This window comes from Podarcis bocagei (genome assembly GCF_964188305.1).
Source record: "Podarcis bocagei genome assembly, chromosome: 12".
NCBI classification, from domain to species: Eukaryota; Metazoa; Chordata; class Lepidosauria; order Squamata; family Lacertidae; genus Podarcis; species Podarcis bocagei.
In genome coordinates this window covers 8134636-8148919 of record NC_138137.1, presented here as the reverse complement: position 1 = coordinate 8148919, position 14284 = coordinate 8134636, and the positions used below count along the sequence as shown (strand labels likewise).

At 44.1% G+C, this 14284-nt stretch overlaps 1 protein-coding gene across 3 annotated transcripts in view; it reads right to left on the bottom strand.

The window, feature by feature from the left end:
* The window catches only part of PDE1C (phosphodiesterase 1C), a 268752-nt gene that overhangs the window by 253554 nt on the left and 914 nt on the right, over positions 1-14284 (bottom strand). The window lies entirely within an intron of this gene.

Below are 14284 nucleotides of genomic sequence, written 5' to 3'. Positions count from 1 at the left end.
AACGTACTTCTAGTCAGTTCTTAATGTGTATTGTTTAGGCAAAGGCAAGTCCTGAGCCTCAGTGAAGCGGAGAATTTGCTGCCTGGTATGCTTAACATTTGAAGAGTATAGCAGCAGTGGCAATGAAGCACCAAGGCTGGCTTAAGACATTTTTCTGCTTGAGGCAAATGGCAAAGTAGTGCCTCCTCCCATTTTAGGTACAGAATCCAAATGGGCTGACCCTTCACTTTATTTCAACCCTCCACCATACATGAGAGCAGCAGAATAGCTGGCCAGGGGGTGGGAGTGGCTACTGCTTCCCCATCCTCCAACATCCACCACCTGAGGCCGCAACCTCACTCTGCCTAATGGTGGGGCTCTCATTATGCCTGTATATGAACGACTTCAGACTTCTTCCTTTTCTCAGAAAACCAGGACTACATTGTAGGAACCCATGCCTCCCTCCTCAGGCCACCATTAATCCTGCTTCCAGAGAACAAATACTGGTTTAGGGAGAAGCCATAACATTACTCCACACCAGAGACACATAAAAGTGGCAGAAATAACAAGAGAAGTTATTTCTATGCTCTAGCACAGTGTTTTTCAACCACTGTTCCGCGGCACACTAGTGTGCCGCGAGATGTTGCCTGGTGTGCCGCGAGATGTTGCCTGGAGGGAGGCGGGCGAGTCGGGCGGCGAGAGGCGGGGCGGCGGCGGCGAGGAGTGGCCGCCCAGCGCGGGGCTCTCGCCGTCTGCCTGCCTGGCTGCCTGCGAGCTCGGCGGGCAGCGCCTCCAACTGCAGCGCCCGCCTTGCGGCTCTCATTCCCTGCCCCTGCCAAAGCTCACCCAGCCAAGCCGCGCTCTCCTTCCTGCCTCGCTTTGCTGCCTCCTTCCCCCCCACCCCCAAAGCTTGGAGGTTCACCGGCGCCGACCCGCAGGTTTGACCCCCTTCTCACACCTGTTCGCGCTCCTTGCACGGAATGGGGCGGATGGGGAGGAATGGGGCTCGCCGCTGCCTCCGCTCGCCCTCCCCCCCTCCGCCGGTGGTCCCGCGATTCTTGGCTTTTTGGCGGTTGGCACAGAAGGAAGGCAAGGGGGAGGGGAAAAAATTGAAACTTACACTTTCGTGCGTCCCTCCCGGCATGACGCTGCGCGCTGACGTCACGGGGCTGTAATGGTGGTGTGCCTCGAGATTTTTTTCATGAAACAAGTGTGCCTTTGCCCAAAAAAGGTTGGGAAACACTGCTCTAGCATACTGTACTCTGTGTATGACCTTTACACCAGGGAGATTTTAGACCAAAGTGGTGCCTGCCAGATAATAATAATAATAATAATAATAATAATAATAATAATAATAATTCATTTATACCCCAGCCATCTGGCTGGGTTTCCCCAGCTACTCTGGGCGGCTTCCAACATTAAAATACAATAACCTATTAAACATTAAAAGCTTCCCTAAACAGGGCTGCCTTCAGATGTCTTCTAAAAGTTTGGTAGTTGTTGTTCTCTTTGACATCTGGTGGGAGGGCGTTCCACAGGGCGGGTGCTACCACCAAGAAGGCCCTCTGCCAGGTTCCCTGTAACTTGGCTTCTCGTAGTGAGGGAACCGCCAGAAGGCCCTTGGCGCTGGACCTCAGTGTCTGGGCAGAACAATGAAGGTGGAGACGCTCCTTCAGGTATACTGGACTGAGGCCATTTAGGGCTTTAAAGCTCAGCACCAGCACTTTGAATTGTGCTCGGAAACATACTGGGAGCCAATGTAGGTCTTTCAAGACCGGTGTTATATGGTCTCAGCGGCCGCTCCCAGTCACCAGTCTAGGTGCCACATTCTGGATTAGTTGTAGTTTCCAGGTCACCTTCAAAGGTAGCCCCACATAGAGCGCATTGCAGTAGTCCAAGCGAGAGATAACTAGAGCATGCACCACTCCGGTGAGACAGTCTGCAGGCAGGTAGGATCTCAGTCTGCGTACCAGATGGAGCTGATAAACAGCTGCCCTGGACACAGAATTGACCTGTGCCTCCATGGACAGTTGTGAGTCCAGAATGACTCCCAGGCTGCGCACCTGGTCCTTCAGGGGAACAGTTACCCCATTCAGGACCAGGGAGTCCTCCACACCTGCACCTCTCCTGTCCCCCCAAAACAGTACTTCTGTCTTGTCAGGATTCAACCTCAATCTGTTAGCCGCCATCCATCCTCCAACCACCTCCAGACACTCACATGTTGTTTTTTGGCTACACCAAGCTAAAATAGCCAGGGTTCAGGGGTGATGAGAATTGTCATCCAAAACATCTGGATGGTACCATGTTGGCTACCCTGTTTTAGACAACGAACCTTAATATCTGTTTGATGAACAAACTACTAGAATGAAACTAAACAGAACTATTCACTTTGATTAGTTGTTTGGTCCCTCAGATGGAGCACACCGTCCATCTACGGTAGTTCCAGTATTTCTTGAGTGGCAGTGGCTTTCCAGAGATTCAGACTGAAGTCTTTTCGGTCTACCAAGAGATGATGGGATGTGCTCTACCACTGAACTAAAGCCTTAAACAAAACAACTGCATATTTCTTTACTATCCCAATGGCAACTTGTCAGGGAAGTCCCACCTTAAAGGAAGAATGAGAGATGGCAAAAGCCCAAATGCCCTGAATCTCGATTTAAATAAAGAAGACAGTCCCTCCCTTCCCCAGTGGGGATTTCAGTAGAATTATAGCTGCTAAGACAACAAAATGAGGATGTGATGTCTCAGAATGGTCCGAGTGACTGTAATTGTTTTGTTCTAGTATACTGCTCTTGCTGCCTGTTTGAAATCCAGAAGAGATCTCATTAAGCACAACTGCCTAGTAATTGCTACAAGTTTTCTTTCATCATGAAACAGCCAAGCCACAGGACTACAGCTACTGAAATAACAAGGGCTTATTTCCAGTTGAAAGTCTGAAGCTCACAGAAGAATCATTGCATGAAAGCTCATTCACTAGCTAAACAAGATGCTTTGAAAAAAAATCAATATCCTCATTAGAGATTTTTTAGAAAGCAGGAAAAAAGTTAATCTTATAGACTTAAGTAAATGCCAATTCCAAACACTGTGTTTCCTAGTCATATTAATTTCTCCATAACTTCCGCGAAAATTTGCCCCTAATATTTTGAGACCATGCTCGGCTCCTAAAAATTATAGCGTATGTCATATAGACAGCTGGTATAATGTTGTGCGTGGCTGGGAGGGTGAACTAGGTTCAAATTCTGCTTGGTGGCCACTGTCCTCAGGAAACTTAATTTCATCTCTCTCACCTTTCATCACCACCACCACTACTTTACATTAGGAGTTTTATAACACATACGCAGTTTACAGGGCTCTTGTAAAAGTTACTGAGGTAAATGAATATGAAACACTCTGTAGGGGCTTCTGTACACTACAAGCTTAAGTAAGTTTTTAACTGCCGTGACTGCCCCAATGAATTATGAGAATTCATCCCTAACAGTGAGTCAGTAGGTGTGGAAAACCAATCAAAGGGGAGGGAAATCAAGGATTACCATCCAGTTGGTTAGTAGAACTGGATACAGATTTATCTGAAGGGGAGAGATATGCTTAGCACAACATTCTTTGTATTTGTCTTTACAGAGTTCCAAAACCTGGTACTGTTTGTAAATGCTTTAGAATACTTTTAAAAAGAAAGGAAAACAGTGTTAGATACCATTCACAGGACTTCAAGAACAAAAAGAATTTCCCCCGTAAACAAGGATATCTACACTGCAGCTGGACAACAGCACGTTTCATAAAATGATTATCCATTAAATTTCTCTCTCCTGTTTTCCTATTTTTGCTATTCTCAGAAACAGATGCCTTTCTTAGAAACTCAGCCACTTCCCCCACTTTTTTAATTTCTCCAAATAATTAGATTTTCATGTGGAGGAAGCCGTGTAAAACCTACTGCTTTGAGAAACAAAGGTTCAGCTAAAATACAAACTCATGAACAATGGACTTTGTTTTCTTCTTGGATAATCTTTGGATAATCTAGGGATTCAAGAGCTAGGGTTGCTATGCTGCCTTCAAAATAATGATTTTCAACATCCTGATTCTATTGTAGTTTACTCTAAACATAACATAATAAGGTGGCTGTGCTATGGAGACACACTGGCTTCCCTCTGGAAAAAGGCTAGAAACAGGAACTTGATCACTCTGCTTAAGCAGTTTTTCCCTGTATGCAAAACAAACAAACTGTAAAGAATTATCCTTTTTATTCAGCATTTTAGTTACGGCACATAAGCAGTATATCAAATAATAATATTAACAAAAGAACGGAAAATGTGTTTTTGCCTCTCTTGGGGGGCAGTAGCTGCAGAGGCTAATAAATGACTAGAGTAGGACACAACCCTCATTTCCGCTTCCCATTTAAAAGCCTCCAGTTGGGTGGCCACATCCTGAAACTGATAAAGGAAGATGCCTTAAGGTGTCCATGTGGCCTCATTTACAGAAGACAGTCTGATGGGCTGTCTGGGTCCAAGCCCAGTTTAAAGATAAAGGAATCATAAACTGGAGAAGCAGTTGAAATTGCCCATCAACAGCTGGGTCAACGTCTTCCTTGTTATGATGAAATGGATATAAATTTTATTTAAATTATCACCATTATTTCTAAATGTGAACCTATATGTTTAAATTGGCATGTGGAAGTTTAATGTACGTACATGTGTGTCCTCTTTTTTTGTCCACCCTAGATGCTCTACTCACACATTTCTATGGGGCAGATCTGAAGCCCGAGACAGATGCAATGGAAGCGGAGCTGTTGGTTTAAACCCAAATCTGGCCAATCACGTATGAAGTAGGGGTGTGGAAGTCTTATTTTTAATAGCAAATGGGTCTGAAGTGAAGGCAGTGGATCATCTTCCTGCCTGCCACTTACTTCCCCATTCGCTAGTGACAGCAGGGCTAAGCCAAATAGAAAAGTCCTGGGGGGTGACAGGTGAGGGAATTACACACACACACACACACACACACACACACACACACACACTTGATTTGGGGGCAGATCCAGCTTTACACAAAAGGGGTCTGCCTTTGTCCTGTCTAGTTTGGTCCTTATTTGCCTGTCTCTGGTCTCACCAAAATTGCTATGTTTGATTGGAAATAGAAAGTGTCGGATATCCCTTTGCAAAGCCAGGATCCCATTGGTTCATAAGGGGCCATGTACTATTTAGTCCTTGGCTATTTAGAGCATTATGGGTCAGTACCTGCACCTTGAATTGTGCCACTGGTGTTCTTTTTAAAACTGGCAAAATAGTAGGCAACAGTCTTGCTGTTTGGAATTAATGTTTCTGAACAGTCTTCAAAGGCAGCCCCACATCTAAAGCATTGCAGTAGTCTACCTGGGTTTCATCAGGGCATGGGTATCTCTGGCCTAATCTGCTCCTTCTAGAAAAGACCACAGCTGGTGAACAACTTGGAGCTGCTTACATGGCAATTAAGCAGGACATTTGGGTGTTAATGGCTATAGTCAAGTCTAAAAGCACCAAGATATGAACCCAATACATCAAAGGGCATTTTAAAATTTCTTTAACTTACATACCACTTTGTTTCAACAGAAATCTTGAAGGAGGTTACTTATCTCAACAAAAATCAGTATTTCAAAACAAATATGATACAAATGCCACATTCACTATTACTGCTAATAGTGATGAAGATAATAATACTCACATTTTAAGTAGTATAATTGAGCAGTTTCAAAGCAAAATAAATAAAAAACCACAAAAGCAAACTGTATACAACATATCACAAGATAGCATCAAAATGCAACATAATTACACTATATATCGGGAGGAAACCTCATGTCTTACCAAAAAAACCACTCCTTAATACACAATAATACAATCAAGGAACCCTGCCACCATACCCAATTTCTCAACAGTCACAATCTCCTTGCACCCATCACAGCACTCCATTCACATCAGTAAAACACTCAAGCATTCAACAGCCCATAATCATATACCGAAAGATAAGTCCACTGAATAAGAACAATCCAGTAACTGGAGAAAAACAGGAGGAAGAACATCAGTTTCTACCCCGCCTCTCACCTGGGGCAACGCACACATTCTCTCCCCACCTCTCACCTGGAGAGATTAAGATGTTTTTCACCAACAGATTCCCACCATATGGGATGTTAGGCACAGCTACCAACACATCTGATGTCCACCACATCGCAGGGAGTATTCCAGTCAGTCAAATGCAAATAAAGCAATCTTCCTTAAGGATCAGCAATGCTCTAACAACATCAAATTGAAAAGGGCAAAGTGTGAGCTTCTGTGGATTTTCACTGATGCTGCCATGGGCTGAGCTGGCCATGTGAAAGCCACCCATTGCCAAGTACTGACTTGAGTGGAGATGACCTTTCTGTACGCCATCAACAGCTGCAGGTGATCTGACCTTGTTTGTAGCAGAGGAAAATCCAACATGCTGGATCCCAATTTCCTCTTCCACCTTACTGCTAACCAACAACATTGTAGTGAGTTTGATGGGCCTTATCCAACCCTTACCAATCCCAAAGCCTTGTCCAGAGCTTCTGCTGCCACACCTGGATTTGATGTCATGGTGCTTTCCCATTGCAAGCAAACTAATATTCCACCATAAAGGTACGCCTACAATTCTACTTTGCTTTCCAAAGTAACTACATTTTGGATCTTTGGAAAAATAATCTTATATCAATACAGATATAAAACTGAAAATTTTAACATGCAACTCATCAAAACAACCTGAATTGCCTTTAAAAAGAAGATTGCAACCAATTAATTGACCAGCTAGGCACATTAGTTAGAAATGAGCAACCACTTATTGCTTAATTTCCCTGTCATCTCTGCCATTCAGGTGCTGTGTATCAGTTCATAAACATTTACTTACTTTATTTCCTGGCACCTGGCACTTTCCAAACCATCACACCAATTGCAGGATAGTGATTCACTGCCACAAGCACCACTCCGTACTGATGCTGAAAGTGGACATGGTCCCAAATGAGTTCACTTTCCATTTGCACTGCAACACTTCTCAGTCAGCAGGCCACCAACGTTGAGTACGTTCCAACGTTACAAAAGCTGCACAGAGCAACGGAGGCTCTCAGCTCTTTAGCAACATCTCTAAACAGTAGCACTGCAATTGCAAATAGGGCAGCTGTACAATGGTGTGCAGGCAGGTGGTTGAGTTCGCCCTGTGAAAATCAAGAGCTCCATGGGCATTGCGAAGACAGATGGGATCACCACAAGAGGCCTGTCATTTGGAAGCAAGCAGCTGAGAAAGAGAAGCCTACAGAGAATGGGTGCCAAGCTAGGCCGGGAGTAGCTACAATCTCATAGAACTCCCTTCTATTGTGTTTCGCTCCTAGCAATTGATCATGTGCGCTTGCTATATGAATTTACTGCGAATTTAGATCTGCAGGACTCAGCCACCTGCCTACACCTCTTCACAGTTTTCAGAGGGATGGCATCACTCGCTTACTTTAACAACATATTGACGATTAGATAGATAAGAGGATATATTTAAATGTCTTTCATTTGAATTGCCTAATGCTTTGCGTTGTTTTGGTGAGGATGATCCTCAAAGATCACCTTCATATTCCACAGCAACAAACAAATGCTCTGAATGACTGACACACACACACTCTAAGAAAATACACCTTGCCTAACATTTTAAAAACATTTGGGATGCCTAAAGATGGCACACCATCTGTGGGCGAGTGGCTGACCTCCAGCCCTCACCTCCTACACATGGGCTAGATTGGCAGAGCTTCTACATGTGACTCTGACCTCAGAGTGAGTCTATAAACTTAGTGCTCTAAAATAGTCCATTCCTAAAGAAATGGAAGGAACACACCATGTGGACCACAGAGTCTGGTGCATAATAGAAGGCGCATCACACTACACACAGGTCTTATTATCAGAACACAATGCGTTGTTTGTTACGCAAGTGTTTGTATAATGAGTCAACGATTTACATTGATTCCTATGGGGAAATTTCTCATGCATTCCTGACCATGGAATTTTGACCCCCAAATTGGGGGGGGGGGCAATCCAGGAAAACCCTTTGAAACTTTGCAAAAGGCAAACAAGGAAGGAAAAACTGCTCTCCTATTTGTCCAATCTCTCTCCCTCCCTCCCACCCTGCTCCCCACCATGTTTTCTGGCAAAATGGCTGTTGCGGACCAGCAAAATAAAAAAATAAAGCTTTCTTAAAGCTGCTTATTTGTTTACAGTGCTACACACAGGTCTGGCTGTTTGGATATCTGAATCTGTATACAGCAAGGTTTGGGTACTAATTCCTCATGTTTGGATAAGTGAATTCTTGTTTTTAATAAGCAAGTTTGGATAGTGGGACCTGCATGTACACTGGTCCAATGGTCCTCTACCAGTATTAATAGTAAAGATGGTGGTGGTGGTTTTATTATTTTCATGCCGCTCATCTGACTGGGTTTCCCCAGCCACTCTGGGTGGCTTCCAACAAAATACTCAAACATTAAAAACTCAGACATTCAAAACCTCCCTGTACAGGGCTGACAGATGTTTACTTCCTTGACATCTGCTGGTAGGGCGTTCCACAGGGCAGGCGCCACTACCAAGAAGGCCCTCTGCATGGCTCCCTGTAACCTCACTTCCCACAAAGAGGGAACTGCCAGAAGGCCCTCAGAGCTGGATCTCAGTGCCCGGGCAGAACGACAAGGGTCTTTGTTGTTCTATTTCCTGGTAGTGGTGCTATTTAATTTGATGGGGTTGAGGGGCTGATCTGAAAGATCAACTTGCCTAGCTTCCAGCTCAAAATTTGGGGGCAAACCTTGGAGTGGAGGCAAAAGTTTGGAAATACTTTATAAGGAATTCCCAAAATTGCAATCTCCTTTCCCCTGCTTTTCTTTCTTTAACCATGCTGCCACCCAAAGTCTTAGTTTCCGTAGAGTTCCTTTTGATAGTTATAATTTCTCCTCCACAATGTCCCTGGATAGCGATGGCCAAATCTGTCAATTTCTGTTTCTTATTTTTCTAATATTCAGTTTAGTTCAGTTCTCCGTTTGTGATTATTTTTTTTAAGTTAGTCCACCAGCACTTATTTTCATGACTCTAATATATGCATATTTGTACTTGCAAAGTTTAGAGATGAAGAAGAAGAAGAGGAGTTTGGATTTGATTTCCCGCCTTTCACTCCCCTTCAGGAGTCTCAAAGCGGCTAACATTCTCCTTTCCCTTCCTCCACCACAACAAACACTCTGTGAGGTGAGTGGGGCTGAGAGACTTCAGAGAAGTGTGACTGGCCCAAGGTCACCCAGCAGCTGCATGTGGAGGAGCGGAGACGCGAACCCGGTTCCCCAGATTACAAGACTCTTAACCACTACACCACACTGGCTCTCAGAGATGTGCTTAATTTCCAAAGATTGTTGTGTCTCACTCCACATATTGTTGTGGAAAGTATGATAGGGTTGCCGTATTTCAATAAGTAAAAACTAGGGCATCTGAAAATTGTTGAACTTTATTTTTTTTAGAAAGACCCCCTAAATTGATCCAAGACAAGGCATAGCAAACATCAGTTCTGCCTTTGAAATCCTGGTAATGTCCAGAAAACTCCAGACGTATGGCAGCCCTGAAGTATAAATTTGGTAGGTTTGCCTTTAAGTGTGAACCAAATCAAAATTCCGCCCCATCCCTTTGGGGCAGTGCTCTTGCATGACACAGAGTTATTTCAAGGGGGATGTGGGGCTAGGCTAGCAGGAGATAGATGGTAAAAATAAGCTTGAAAAAAAGTTTGAAAACAGGAAAAAGAGGGGGGGAATTGCCAGTCAGCCCCCCCCCCAAGTTTCCTGCCCATGAACAATTGCCAAAATAAAACTGAAGGCATGTAAAGCATAAAATATTCGGAATTTGTACCAGAAGATTTGGTTTGTTATGATATTTATTTTATTTATTTCACAACATTTATTTGTCACTTGATTGTTAATAAAAAACCCTTAAAGGTTTACAAAAATAAAAAATGAAATTATCAGCAAAAATGATTAAAAAGAACTATCTGAAGCATTCAAAAAATAAAATAAAATCAACGCTAGGCTAAAAACATTCTACATTTCTGGATGGACTTGCCTAAACAAATATGCTTTTAGCAGGCACCAAAAAGAGTGCAATTAAGGCGCCTGCCTGATTTCAGATTTAATTTATTTTTGTATGGGTAATTAAAACATCCATCAATCATAAGTTAAGCGTAGGAGACATAAGCATTGGAAAACCAGGTTCCCTCATGGAGGTGTGTTACAATGTTTTCATAAACAAGTTTTAGTATTAAATCTTCTATGATTAAATACTTTTACATCAGGAGGTGTTAGAGGCTAGGAAGTTAAAGAGGAATTGTTTCTTTATTTCTATGTGTATTTTGCATTTTTAAATTGTCATTATTAGTATATCTTTATTTTAGCCATGGATTCCAAAGAGAACTGTCTCATCCACATCACTAAGACCGAATCCAGGATGGTATGCAACTCATCACCCAATCACAGCACACCTCCTAAACAGGGTGACCATAACTCAAGTAAAAGGGTATGTAGCTTGGGGACAAAGCTTTCTGGCTTTGTGTCATGCATACTTAAGAGTTCACAAGGGGGGTGTTGAAGATGGGAAAGAAGGAGAAAGAGCACTTTTCACACAAAGCTCCATCTGGTATGCAGGATGAGACCCTACCTGCCCACGGACTGTCTCACCAGAGTGGTGCATGCTCTAGTTATCTCCCGCTTGGACTACTGCAATGCACTCTACGTGGGGCTACCTTTGAAGATGACTCAGAAACTACAACTGATCCAGAATGCGGCTGCCAGACTGGTAACTGGGAGTGGCTGCTGGGACCATATAACACCAGTCTTGAGAGACCTACAGTGGCTCCCAGTACATTTCTGGGCACAAATCCAAGTGTTGGTGCCAGTGGCGTAGCGTGGGTTGTCAGCACCCGGGGCAAGGCAAGTAATTTGCGCCCCCTAACCCGTGGATTTGCGCCCCCTAACCCTAACCCCCAGATGTTGCGCCCGGTGCGGCCAGCCCCCCCTGCACCCCCCACGCTACGCCACTTGTTGGTGCTGACCTTTAAAGTCCTAAACGGCCTCAGATCTTTCTGCCTGAAGGATCGTCTCCACCAATGTCATTCAGCCCAGACACTGAGGTTCAGCTCTGAGGGCCTTCTGGTGGTTCCCTTACTGTGAGAAGTGAGGTTACAGGGAACCAGGCAGAGAGCCTTCTGGGTAGTGGCGCCTGCCCTGTGGAACGCCCTCCCAGCAGATGTCAAGGAGATAAGTAACAATATAACCTTTAGAATACATCTGAAGGCAGCCTTGTATAGGGAAGTTTTTAATGTTTAATGTTTCGTTATGTTTTTGTATATGCTGGAAGCCAACCAGTCAGATGGGCAGGGTACAATTACTGGTGGTAGTAGTAGTAATAGTAGTAGTAGTAGTTCAGACCAACCTCACAACACACATAGGAACAAGAGCACATCGCTCACACTTTTCTTCCTAGAACCCTAGCAGGTACCTCGCCTTGAAACACAAATGCCCCAAACCCAACCCTACTCCGCTTCAGCAACTGGGGGTGAGGTGCCAGGATAGAGCACCACAGAGACAGTTAAGCAAGGAAAGAGAAGATTACATCCTAGAAAGGACAGCTGCTGAAATTGCCTCCCATATATCCTCACCCCACACTCTTTCCTATTTGTGAACATATATTGTCTGAACTAGAAGGATGCTTGTCTATTGTTCTGGGAGGTGAAGAAGATAGATAGAAAGAGAGATAGATATTTGAGAATTAAAGTGAAGTATGCCTCCTGTTTCAACCCGGTACCAAAAGTTAAAGAAACCCAAAGTTAATCTAGCAGCAAAAATGTGTGCTTGGGGAAAAGTCTGCCTCATTTGAGGAGATGGGATGAGATGGCTGTCAGATGTCCTTCAACATCACATATGAATCTGAGCTGCTCAAGACATTGTGCTGCTTAAAGGGCAGGAAAAGATTCTCTACAACTGCCACCACCCTACGCTGGGACATAAGATAGACTGTGTGTTGTACACAGCAGTCGCTGCTGCTCCCTGACGCACTTGCATCAATATGCCAGATAACATTGCTGGCCCTGAAATCAGCTGAGCTGGGATGCTATAAAGAAACTGGCAACATGGTAGCCCTGGATGCAAGAAGCCAAGTTCATACCACTATCCAACTACAAAGCTCACTGGTGGCCTTGGCAAAGCCACCGCCTCTGTCAAGCTTGCCACACAAGGCTCTTGTGAATTAAACGCCCATATTGGTCACTCTAGAGAAAGGGTGAGTCTGGCCCGTAGTTTTCGTGATTCTTTTCTTTTTGGAAGCATAAATGTCCCACTTGTGTTTGCATTCTCTTCCGAGCTGCTAAATTTATCCGCTAGAGTTCCTTCCAACTTGAATGTGACAAGCTTGCTCGGGGCTGTCTGACTGCAAAGTTCAGAGGGATGAGAAGAGGCAGGCAGGCAGGCAAAGACCTTGATGCTATAAAGGCAGCGCAGCCCACGCAAAGACTTGATCCTAACTGAGGTGGACATCCAGTTAGAGCAGATATGGGGGGAATTCTTTAGACAGCCTTCCGTTTTGGCAAGCGCAGGGGCAAAAAAGTGCGTAGAGCAAGGAATGAAAACTTTACTTCTGCACAGCAGGCTCATTCCACACACACACACACACACACACACACACACACACACACCCCTCTCTATCCTGCAGCCAGGCAAGCAAGAGTTCTTATCGGTTCAAGGACATATTCCAACCACACTCAACAAGGGTGTTAAGTAAAAGGCAGATACTTGGCGTGGGTTGTATATACATAAGAATTTAACTTTAACCATGTGCATGATCTAGCCAAAATTAAGCACTTTGGACTGTAATCATATGCACATACAGACCCGAGAGGTAAGACACATTGTGAACACAACGGGCCTTGCATCTGAGTCAAATTGCACAGGATTGTGCTGTTTGGGTTCCGGTCTTATGTGCACACTCTTGAGAGTAAGTCCCACTTTAGTTTAAAGGTGCTTACTTTTTGAGTAAAGACATAGGGCATCAGACAGTACATATCCTTGGTTTTAATAGGAGAATTAGGCACAGGCTTAACTCCCCCTGTTCCCTGAAATCAGTGGAATGTGCTGAAAGCCATGCCCCATGGCTACCTCAACAGCCCAAAAATAGAAACACCAAAATAATGCAATTATAAACATGTCACTTTAGTCATCCTAATACATCATGTTTGAAGGAGCATGATTTATCTAGACCATCTAGTCTTTGATGCATAACCCCTATTTACAGCGTAACCCATACTCAGAAGTAAGTCCTACTGTTTTCAATGGAGTTTATTCTTAGGTAAGTGTGTATAGGATTGTTGCCTGAGTATTCAGTTCAAGATCACACACACAATATTAATCCTCAGATTCCTACATGAGTAAGAAACTGTCAATTCCATGCAGCTCCAACAATTCCCCCCCCCCAAAAAAAGCACATGTTCTGATGTTCAAGTGACTCCCACAGAAGGCATCATTTTTAATAACTGTAGAATGCAGCGTGTAAGACAGCAGAAGGACCATGACAAAAGTTCTTGCATGCCACCGAGAACCTTTAAGCTCTCCATCTAGCCTGAAGCTCCTGTGCTATTTACATCAACATCAGTCCACAGCAGCAAAGAATAAGCACAACACAATCAGCAGCTGGCCATTAGATATAGGAGAAGGCATAAAAGTGAATTTGGTCTTCATAAATAGGCCACTCAGATTGCAAACTAAAATTAAGTCAGCAAGATAGCTTGCTTTGTTAAGGTTTGCAGAGATTTGCATAGTGGAGTTCAGTCAGATGCAAAATTTCAAAAGAACAGCCTGATTAATTCACCCTAGGAGTCTAACTACTGTACAGTGGGGTTGATAAGGGAAAATAAAGGAGGAAGGCGCAAGAACCTGTTCCTCTGAGCAATTTTGTTCCCCCTCTCCATCAAAAAGACAGAGTGGGACAAAGGGTTCTTTTGTTTAAAGAGCCCAGTCCACCTTAGAGGGCTTGATATGAGGCATGGCTCAGTTCTGGACCCTTTTGTCAATGCTCTTGGAGTACTGAAATGATCACCAAGATCAACGTTCATCTGAGGTTGTGCAGAGTGTCTCCCAGCACTTGAGTAACCACAACCAGCCTCCAGGTCTTTGGGATCAGGTGCAAGCAGAAGGCATGTTTTCCACACTAACCTCTTTTTAGAAATGAGCCACTGTTTACAGCAGGGACCAAGGAGAATGGATGTGATTTGTGTGTGTCTTCTC